Source organism: Thamnophis elegans, chromosome 3, assembly GCF_009769535.1.
Source record: "Thamnophis elegans isolate rThaEle1 chromosome 3, rThaEle1.pri, whole genome shotgun sequence".
Classification (NCBI taxonomy): domain Eukaryota; kingdom Metazoa; phylum Chordata; class Lepidosauria; order Squamata; family Colubridae; genus Thamnophis; species Thamnophis elegans.
Window position 1 is genome coordinate 115,801,523 of NC_045543.1, and position 9,616 is coordinate 115,811,138.

The window sequence follows — 9,616 nt, forward strand, 5'->3', positions numbered from 1 at the left end:
ACATCTCTTTATCAAGTTGGTTGACCAGGACTGTCGATTTAAATTCATAAGCTGGTTAAAGACAAACCAATTCCAACTGCATTAAGCCCAGGATACCTGCGAGACCAACTATTGCCACCGGTAGCCTCCCACCATCCAGTGCAATCCCACAGAGTTGGCGACCTCAGGGTGCTGTCGGCCAGACAGTGTCGGCTAGCGACCCCCAGGGGGAGAGCCTTCTCTGTGGGAGCGCCTTCCCTCTGGAATGAGCTGCACCCGGAGCTTCGTATAATCCCCGACCTCCGGTCCTTCCAACGCGCCCTAAAAAGTTGGCTTTTCCATCAAGCCAGCCTGGCCTGAACAAAACAAATTATTGATCATTGTTAATTTTAATTGCATTTTTTTAAAAAATGTCATTGTTAATTCTAATTGGGTTTGTTTGGGATATTCTATTTAATTCTTTTTAACTTTTGTAATATGTGTTTTTTTTAATGTTGTACGCTGCCCTGAGTCCTTGGGAGAAGGGTGGCATATAAATCTAATAAACCAAACCAACCAAACCAAGTCAAGAATAAAGGAGGATTGCAGCTTGCCAGACATAACCAGCCCTAGGGGTTAAAATGGGGCAAGATTAAATAAAAGGAAAGCAGCAATAAATAAAGACAATACCATGAACATTAAAAATATATAATGGATATAAAAAGTCTAACACCCCTACCAGGTTTTTGACATGTAAAAAAATCATTTCGAAATAGTTTTCACATTTAATATAAGACATATACTGTTCAATTCAATTGAAAAACACACTGAAATCTTCTAGAGCAGGTGTTGGCAACCTGTGGCTCCGGAGCCGCATGCGGCTCTTTGGGCCCTTTGCTGGGGCTCCCTGTCAGGTGATGCCACCACTCAGTGGCCCCATCCCTCGGCTTCTCCTCCCAATCACTTCTCGTCTAGCCTGAGAAGGGTGATGGAGGGGATGGAGAAGCAGTCGGGGCTGATTCTCTGGTGCCTCACTCTTGTTTGTGCTGGGTGTGCCTTGGTTGTTTGGGGAGACGGACAATCCACTCTCTGCCCCAAGATACTGGCCACAACTGATGCCGCAATTGATGCCAGCCTCTCTAACATGTGGGTTGGCAGGATGGGAATGGGGCAGGGTGGGAATGGGGAGGAGGGGCCGACAGAAAGGAGGACGGTCCTGAAGCGTCCAGCCGCAGCTTTAAAATTTGCATGGGGGACTTTTATGCCCAGAAGACGCTTTACAATGAAAGCTACCCGAGGCACTGGTCTGCTGGAGGAGTAAAGAAGCTCAGGACAGGGGGAAAAGGGGAGACCCTGCTGAACCTCACAGGCCCACCCCGGGGGTCAGGCTTGGAGAAAGGCGGAGCAACCTTGCCAAAGACGCTTGCCCGTCAGCTGTTCTCCCCCTCTCTCTGTAGCTGCCTCTGTGTCTATATGTGTCTCTGTGAGTGTATGTGCATGTGTACTTGTGTATCTCTGTATCTCCCTCTCCCTGTCTCTTCTCTGTCTCTTGGAAAGCCACAGCAAGCTCTCCTTGGGGCTCTTCACTACTCCTTTTCTTTCTTCTTGGCAACTTTTTTGAAATCTGTGCTGGCTGAGGAACAAATGAAATCCTGGTGGAGGCTTCCTTTCGAGTGACCACCCCCTTCCTTCTCCCCTTCTCCTCTCACTCCCCCCTGGGTGGCTGTGGCGGGGCCGGGAGGGGAGACTTGCTCAAATGAGTGACTGCCTGCCTCACATGCACCTTCTCTGTGCTTTGGCCGAGCCCAGCTGCTCATGTAAGGTTCTTCCTGCTGATGTGCACCCTCTCAGCTCCGCCACAGCCGGCCAGGGGGTCACAAAAGGAGAAGGAGGGGGTCACCTGAAGGGAAATCTCCACTGCAGATCACATTCATTCCTCAGCCACCATGGATTTCAAAAAAGTTGCCAAGAAAAAAGAAAAGTAGTAGTGAAGAGCCCCAAGGAGAAAGCCGAGACTTTCCAAGAGAGAAGAGACACAGAGACAGAGATACACACACACACACACACACACACACACAGAGATACAGAGATAGAGGGGGGAGAGAGAGAGGGAGAGAGAGACACAGAGAGAGGGGGTGATAGAAGGGGGAGACACACAGATAAAGGAGGAAGAGAGAGAGGGAGATATATATATATAGAGAGAGAGACAGAGAGATACAGAGAGAGGGAGAGACACAGGGAGAAACAGAGAGAGGGGAGAGACAGAGAGATACAGAAAGACAGAGAGGGGGAGAGATAGAGAGGGAGGTCAAAAGGGTTTTGTGATTGCCGAGATTTTTTAACAACCGGTTTTCTGCCCATATGACTGGCTGAGTAGGTGTGGCTAAGGGGTGATCATGTGACTGGGTGGGAATAAGTGACGTTGAGTTGGCCACACCCACCCAGGTTTTGTGGCTCACAGTGTTTTCTTTTCTGTGGGAAACAGGTCCAAATGGCTCTTTGAGTGTTTAAGGTTGCAGACCCATTCTAGGGGAAAAACATAAACATAAAAAACTTATGGTTGCATAAATACGCAACTTAAAACTAGTACTTTGTTGAAGCACCTTTTCATTTTATGACAGCATTCAGTCTTTTGGGGTAGGAATCTATCAGCATAGCACTTCTTCCCTTGAGAAGATTTACTCACTCTTCCTTGCAAAAACTCCCCAAATTTGTCAGAGTGTGAGGGTATCTCCTGTGCACAACCCTCTTCAGATCACAACACAGATTTTCAATTATATTCAGGGCTAGGCTGTAGCTGGGGTGTTCTGAAACTTTGATCTTCATCTGGTAAAGCCATTATTTTGTTGGTTTGGAGGTATGCTTTGGGGTCGATGTGGTATTGAAAGGTGAAAGATCAAAGTTCCTCCTCATTTTAGCAGAGGCCTGAAGGTTTTGAGCCAAAAATGACATGATAAATGGACGTGTTAATAATTCCCTCCACCTTGATTAAAGTCTCATTTCCAACTGAAGAAAAGCAGCCTCAAAGCATAATGCTGTCACCATCATTCTCCACTGTGGGTCTGGTGTACTTTTGGTAATTTGCATGTAGAATAAAAAAAAGAAATAAGGTGTCCACAGTATATTTCACACTTACTGTACGTGCAGCTCCTATTCAAATCCATGAGGTTTCATAAAAACAAGTACTTTAGCACTCTCGTCCCATAAATAGAAAATGCTTGTTTTTCCTAAAAGTAAATTTCACACATATCCATATTAAAGTATCAAGCGAAAACAGTCTTGATTGATTAGCAATGAGTCATCCATACCTGTCTTTTAAAGATTCAATGAAATCATTTTCACAGATTTATAAATAGGCACAATGGTAAAATAATTGGATAAATGTATTTTTAAACATCTATGTACTTAAATTAAAGTAGACAACTCTGCTGACAAACAATTGTGATTATCTTATGCCTGTTCGTAATGTTTTTTTTTCTGTAAGATGTCATAATAAAATTGCAGTTCAGAACCAAGATGGAACTAACTGGGCTTTTTTATGTCAAGATGTCAAAACAAGATAAAATCAGTTATAATTATTTCAGGCTTTTCAAACTAAAACTGTAGGTTTTTTATATGAAGATCAGGACTATAACGTGAGGGCAGAAGTTAAAAATTATCATCAAATATAAAGAAACCAAGATGTATTTGAATGAATAGGCTATACTATTATTACAAAAAATAGCTATGCTGTCAAACCTTAAAACATCTTGCATGATTTAAATAATGAGACTTGTAACCCCATATCTCAAAAATACCATTATATTTTTATTTTATTTTAATTACTACAACAAAATTATTGACATCTTTGGTATATTTGCTTAGAGACCATAGCAATATTTTCATGTATTTAAAAAAAGCTGTAAATTCACAATCCAAGCAAAGGAAAAGAGAAAAAAATCTAACAATGAGATAAAACATAGAATAATTATTTTAAGAAATGGCATTTAAGAAGCAAACCATGTTCCTAAAAGCACCAATCTGCTCACACCATCCCAAATTATAAATTCAGACAAATTCAGTAGGCATTACTTACAAATATCAGAGCAAGAGATTGATTATTTTATTGGATTTCAGTTGTACTGATTTAAGTTCAATGTTCTTTAAAGAGTTTACTTTAGATACTAAATGATTTTGCTCTTTATACTGCTAAAGGAGTTTCGTAGGCTTAGCAACAAAATGCTGAACTTGAAAACACATTCATGGACATACCACTCATTAGCAGTCAAGAAGCATGTAAGTTTAATAAATTATTATTAATATGGGTAATCCATGTTTACTTTTTTTCTTTAGAAACCCTTTGAAGTTAGTTAACAAAAGCTGGTGTAGTGTCATGCGATTGCCACTTGGATACATCACAATATATTTATGATTGCTGGAGAGTCCCATATTCTCTGCACCCGCTTATCTTAGGACAGTTGCAGGCCTCACCAGCAGGGGCCTGCTTCATATGATAGTCTCTTTATTAGACTAGCTTCCAAACACTGAGCTTACATTTGTTATAGTGAAAGTCCTTACATTTTCAGGATCTCTTTCTGAAAAGCTAACATCAAATTTTGAAGCAATATCTCATCTAAATTCTGACCAGGCCGAGTGTACTTCAATTTTGAGATTAGCCAACATCCATTAGTTACTATGGTACCAATAATATGCTAGTGACTAATAGGCAATTCTTTTATTTCATGACCTACCTAAGAAAATACAATCCGGAACATTTTTACTCATTGCATAAAATGGAATGTTTCCACAGCAGAACATCAAGGAAATTTCAAAGTTACTGGAAAGCTCATGCAGAGACAGATAATACTAACTGGAAGATCACATGTTTTGCATTGTGACACTTTCTGATTTAGACCTGAGCAGCTGAAAAGAGATCTTAATAAACTTTTGATTTAAAAAAACCCATCAAAGTGTTGCCAATAAAATCAGGTAAGGCATGGTTCTTTTGACAGTTGCACTGGGGCATATTCTACAAATGCTCCTACAGTTTCCAAGGAAATGGATCTGAAGAAGAGATTTGTGGATTAAAACAAAGTGACTTAGCACTCATAACACAAATACTCAACTTACAAGCATTTATTTAGTGACCACTCAAAGCATCTGCATAGTGACCCCTTTAACAGACCTCAAGAAGTGACTTATGACTGGTCCTCATGCTTACAAACATCAGTGTCACGTGTATGTACATCCTGCAATGTCATAATTACAATCACATTGCAATATGTGATCACTATTTGTGACCTTACCTGGTCAAGCAAAGTCAATAGAAGAAACCATATTTGCTTAACAACCTCATGATTTGTTTAATGGCAAAAAAATCCAGATTAAATTCATAAAATCAGGCACAAAAGTAGTAACCACACTAGTTAACAATGAAAGTTTCCACCCCAAATGTGGCCATAAGTCAACGTGCTATGTGTATTTATTTATGTACACAATGTAGATGGCCGTCTATCTCATATAATTTTCCCTAAAAACAAAGACAAAAACAAAAATAGTCTTCCATCCCAGCTACCAGACTATTCCCCCCATGCTTAATCCTCATCATAGCCCAAAGCTTATGGGAAAAACAGATCTTCATGGTCATCCAGAAGACTAAAAGTCTGGTCTTGTGCAATTCTGGAATGCTCCTATCATTTAACATGATTGTACAATACATTTGTTTGTACATGCTACAGGAATAGAAGTGTTTTTTTACTGAGTGTAGAAGGTAGTCTATCCTATTTTGGAGCCACAACTTGTAAAATTTTAACATTTTGAGCAGTGTAGTGGTTGGGGAGGAGGGTGGGAGAGAGAGAGAGAGATTTGGCAAATAATTTTTGCAAATAGACATGTTAAGTCTTAAGTTATAGGTTTGTGCACTCTTCTCTGAGAAAATAAATTGTATGCAATGGGCAATACATTCCACCATTCAGAAAAATGCAAGTATAACATAATAAACAATTCAGAAAATTGATATAAAAATACAAACAAAGCATTTTTCCAATGTGTCAGATAACACCACTGCCACTGTTTTACTTGACAGCAGTCCAATTTTCCCAACTTGGAAATACATTTTTTCTAGGGGTCATAACTGGTCTTTCTAAATTTGTACTGAACAACAACTGTTAATTGTGCTATCTTTCTCCATTTCCCTTCCTGACACAGCTGGCAACCTCATATATATTAAAAGTCTAGAAAACAACAGTAGCACCATGCAGAAGAAAGGTTCCAAAAGAAGGCTTCCATCAAGCAAGCAAAATACAGTTGTAACAAGGTCAGGAAGTAGAAGTTGGTTTGAATAGTTATATTGCTTGAAGTAATAAAAGTTAACAAGTAATAGAAATACCAAATAACTGATACACTATAAGCTACAGTTTCAGCCAGGCCAGGTCTATTCATCACTACTTTAGCATAGAGAAAGAAAAGGGTTAATGTTCAAATTAAGTGCACATGGGGTAATTGATGCTTTCTAAAGGCTAGTTGTCAATCCAAAGACACTTCAGTGACCTTGAAGAAGTTGTAAAGACATGAGCAAGACCTGCACCAACTCAAACTACAAGCAACACTGCAGTTATAAAACTTTCTCTTGTTCTACAATTCCTTATTTGGCCTCAAGCACAATACAGCATCCCCAAACCTATTCTATAAGCCAACGTTTTTCCTGTAATAATGATACTGTTTATTATCCTGTTGTCGAAGTAGGTCTCCTACTTTCTCAAAACCAGGGAAAAGTACAGGACCAAATAGAAAACAGAAGGTGGAGGAGGGGAACGGATAAGAAAAGCCCCAAAGTTTACACGGAGGCGGCTGGAGAGCCTCTTTCCTGCCAAATCAATGGAACAACCCCTGGACCTGCGGTTTTCCCCTTCAGGGCATTGCAGCCAGTCCAAAAGGAAAAACAAAAGCAGTTGGGAAGGTTTGGATGCAAGGCGTCTGGTAATTCCCCTTCCCCCCCTTTATAATTTATGCGTGCAAAAGGAACAAGAATGTTACAGTTGCCTGACACACAAAGAGGCGCGAAGGAAGAGGAGAGGATTCTGGAAGTGCTCCCAAAGAATGCAAGTGCAACCCCCCCCCCCACCAAAACAAACAAACGCCTCCTTCCCAGCCAGTCACCCAACCAGTAAGGGGTCCCCGTGCACGAACAATGCAAGCAGCCCCGCTTCCTTTCCGTGCTGGAAAACCCACAGCAGGAGGCCGAGCAATAAAAGGACTGGCAGATTGATCAGCCCGCTCACTTCGGGTTCAGCCAGATGGGAGGAAACGGCTTCTGCAAGAGCAAACGCGCCGCCTGGGAGAAGAACCGCGTTGGTACAAGGCGGCGCAGTTCCAGCACCTTAGAAACCCAGATCGGTTACAGCTGCTAAGTTTGGGGGAAGTGGGGGCTCGTTCCGCAGAGGAGGAAAATGGTAAAGAGGAAAATTAGTTTGGGTTGCAGAGACTCCCGCGTGGGTTTATGGTGCTTATTCCGTTGTCGCTTAGGCACAACTCTTGGGATCACCAACTGCGAAACCCAGGGGTTCCCAAACTTGGCAACTTTAAGACTTGTGGACTTCAACTCCCAGAATTCTCTAGCCAGTAGAGCTGGCTGGAGAATTCTGGGAGTTAAAATCCACAAGTCTTAAAGTTGCCAAGTTTGAAGATCTCTGGCCAAATCCCTTAGCAGGATCCCAACTTTGCTCTCCAACTGCTCCGATACGTAATCAGCCGGAGAAAGCTGCATAATTTTGTTGCCTTTTTACTCTCTTCTTCCCACCCGGGCACACATAAATACCCCGAAGGCTGGAATTTGGGACCAGCTTAAAAAGAGAACTTCTCAGACTGCAGTCCTACGCGGGATTTCCTTAGAAACGAATCCCGTTGAAATCAATGGGCAAACTCACTTTCTCTAAAAGGAGCGTGCCAGTGATTCTTCCTGCGGCAGCAACCTGCATGCTCTTATGTTACCCGGCGGGATAACCCGTTTGCAAGATACCCAAGCGAAGCAGAATCGATCCCACCCCGCACCTCGTCCCCCATTCGAAGTTGAATTGCCCGGAGGAAAGTTGACTGAGTAAAAGCCGCCCGCCTTCTCCGTTCCTCCTCGCTCCCCAATTCCCCTCGATACAATGAATGGAAACGGCCGCATAGCTGTGGCCGTTCCCCCTTCCCGACTTACCCGCCGTCCACGACCGCTGTCTCGCAGTCTCCCTCCCGGCCAGTCAATTCCCAGAGCCGGGAACGAAGCGCCCCTGAGCGCGTCTCGGCGGAGCCCTTCGGGTCACCTCGGTCGGTCCCAGCCTCCTCTCCGCCAGGCCTCGGCGCGGCCAGTCCAGAAGGGCGGCTGCTGCTTCCCGCGGGAGGGAAGGAGCCGTGTAAAGCGAGGCTGCCTCGCTCTGCCCTGCCTTGCCCTGGACCAGCCCACTCGGCACTGACGTCCCCCGCCTTCCCTCCCCGGCCCACCAAGATTAAAGCGATGAGGGTCGGCGGCGGGACGAGATGAAGGGAGGGCTCGGGAAGCGAAAGGGGCGGGCGCCCTACGGAAGAGCCGACCCGGAGAGCGGGAGAGGGATCTCCCCACCGAAAGGCGAGGGAGGGGGCGGGCAGGACGCGGAAGAGGCCGGAGATGGATCCGCGTAAAAGGAGGGCGCTCTGCTGGGCAGCGCCGGACCGTGCCGAGGCAGCCGGGCGCCCCGGTGTTTTCCCATTGGGGAGAGAGGGCTGCCCTCAGGGAGCCTGGGGCGCGCCCTGACACAGAGGGAAGCCTTAGCGAGGAGGGACGGCGGCACCAGTTGGCTTGGAAGGCAGGGAGCGGGGACCCTGAGGGAATAGTTAACTTCTTGAGGATAACAAAAGGCGAATTAAGACGTCCGCAGAGGGGAAAGGGGGGGGGGTCAATGAGCCTCGCAAAAGTTCCCCGCAAAGGCTGTTCCCGGCTGCGTCTAATTCCGGGGGCGAAGGGGTTCTTTTTCACCATTGGAGGCGAACGTACGTGCGAATATACCGAGCAGCTGGGCGACCAAACTTTAGTGCGAGCCTGTGTGAACGCAGCCCGTGGGATTGGTTTATGACGGTTGGGAAGATTTAGAAATGTAGTTTACTTGCTTAAACCGTGGTTAAATTTAAGAATAAAGGAGCGGGGGGGGGGAGACAACTCCGAGTTCCACGAGATACATTGGGATCCCATCTGTCAGAATAATCCCGGAGCCCTGAGAATTATATTCCCACCTCGCCCAGAGGGCACCAGGTTGAGGACAGGCGGGGAAGCAGCCACTTAAGGGTTGCTTTGGCAGGGCAGGGCAAAAGTGGGCCGCCAGAGCCCCTTAAGGTTGCATGGATGAGAGCGAGCACGCCTCTCTTCATCCCACCCTGGGAAGCGGTTGTGGAAGGAGCAGCCGCCAGGCTCCCGTTCTTGGAAAACCAGGCTGGCCGAAAACCAGGCTGTCCCCGCGACGCAGTCCAAGCAGAGTCTCTCGAGGGACGCAAAACGAGGTCAGCCGCTGCCTGTTGGTCGAGGGAGGCCCCGCCAGGCGGGGAGGAGTGAGCGCGGCAGACACAATAAAGGGTTCATGCCTGGAGCAGAGCGCGGGAGAGGAAGGAGGGCTGGAGGCAGAAGAAGCGCCGCAGGGTTGGCGGAACTTCTGGGGCCCGAATCCCG

At 45.3% G+C, this 9,616-nt stretch overlaps 1 protein-coding gene across 1 annotated transcript in view; it reads right to left on the reverse strand.

The window, feature by feature from the left end:
- LHFPL2 (LHFPL tetraspan subfamily member 2) overlaps positions 1–8,470 on the reverse strand; it is a 98,557-nt gene extending 90,087 nt beyond the window's left edge. Inside the window, exon 1 of the mRNA XM_032212817.1 lies at positions 8,138–8,470. The gene's annotated coding sequence lies outside the window, so the exon portion shown is untranslated. The remainder of the gene's footprint in view (positions 1–8,137) is intronic.
- Between the last annotated feature and the right edge of the window lie 1,146 nt (positions 8,471–9,616).